The sequence below is a fragment of the Pteropus alecto genome, unplaced genomic scaffold (genome assembly GCF_000325575.1).
Source record: "Pteropus alecto unplaced genomic scaffold, ASM32557v1 scaffold76, whole genome shotgun sequence".
NCBI lineage: Eukaryota > Metazoa > Chordata > Mammalia > Chiroptera > Pteropodidae > Pteropus > Pteropus alecto.
Window position 1 is genome coordinate 3589021 of NW_006443138.1, and position 1562 is coordinate 3590582.

The following is a 1562-nucleotide window of genomic DNA, read 5'->3' on the forward strand; positions in this document are numbered from 1 at the left end:
TTAGTTTAGGGTTTTTGATTGAGAGCTGCCCATTTCTCTAGGGCGAAATTCTTTGAGGCTCTTCCAATTTAAGTTTGCATTTGTTTCTATCACATACTTGAGGGAACTAAAAGTCTGGTCCCTGTTAACTAAATTCTTACTTTGAGGTTCTTTAGACTATTCAGTTGGTATAAATTTGGGCTCAATTATATATGAGGGTTGGCTTATGGGGATGATTCCTCTAGGGAAATTTCTTTTCTTTTTCCTCATTCTATTCAGCACCAGTGTTCAAGGGCAATTTCCCCTCAGTGTTTTGGAGTGGAACTTACTGGTTATATTTTAGCCTTACACAGAGAGTGCAGGCCTTTGGGATCCTCATAATTTTTTTTTTGTTTTTGTTCTTTTTGTTTGTTTGTTCATTTGTTTTTAATACCTACAGCACCCGGTCTTCCTAGGTGGTCCCTCATCCAAGTACTAACCAGGCCTGACCCTGCTTAGCTTCCAAGATCAGACAAGATTGGGCGTGTTCAGGGTGGCATGACCATAGACTGGGATCTTCATTTGTGAATAATGTCTCTCAGTATATAAACCATCTTGTGAAGGCTCTGGGACTTATTTTCTGTATCCTAAGCCCTATGGGGCTTTGACAACTAATGCTCAAGATCAGTTGATTTGGTAAATGTTTTCAGGGTGCTCTCCTTAGCTTTCTGGGTTCCCACTTTCACTTTGGTTTTGGCCTAAGTATGACTTACTTTCTTGCTAGTTCATGGATACTTTTAAGAAGTTGTGTCTATTCCTCCCTCCCCGCTCCACCCCCACCAGTGTTTTTATTTGAGTAAGAGCAATGGAAGTTTGGGAAAGATGTTAAAGTTTCTGTTGGTAATATTATTTAAATTTGCTTGTAGAGGGACCCTGAAGAGTTAGATACTCCCCAACCTCCCAAAGCTGTCCTGTTCCTGAAAATTGTTGACTTCTTTTAGGACATGTATATTTTTTGGTTCAAGCATTTGCTCGTGTAGAGGCCTGATCTTTACATTGAATTAAACTGATGGAAATGAAAATAAATTGTGTTGATCTTAGTATAGAGCTGACTGTACCATTTTGTTGGTGCTCCATACATAGTATATTAATCAGGATTCTCCAGAGAAACAGAACCAGTAGACTATGTATGTATGTACATATATATGCACATACATTATGAGGAATCGGCTTGCACAATTATGAAGTCTAAAAAGTCACATGATCTGCCACCTGCAAGATGAAGACTCAAGAAAACTGGTGGTATAATTCAGTCTGAGTCAGAGGACTGAAAACCAGGGTAGCCTATGGTGTAGATCCCAGTCTGATGACAAGAGAAGTTATGATAGAATGTCTCAATTGAATCAGCGAGGAAGGAAAAAAGGGACAAATGAGGTGAATTTCTCCTCCTTTCACATTTTGTTAGATTCAAGCCCTCAGTGGATTGGATAATGCCTGCACACGATGGGGAGGACAGTCTACCTTACTGAGTCTACAGCTCAGGGCAAGATTTTAACTAAATGAAATGGTTATTCCTCTTCATTTCTCCTGGAACAGAAAGAAGG

General features: G+C 39.6%; 1 pseudogene; it reads right to left on the reverse strand.

The window, feature by feature from the left end:
- Positions 1-409: 409 nt before the first annotated feature.
- LOC112472348 lies at positions 410-528 on the reverse strand (annotated as a pseudogene).
- Positions 529-1562: the final 1034 nt, after the last annotated feature.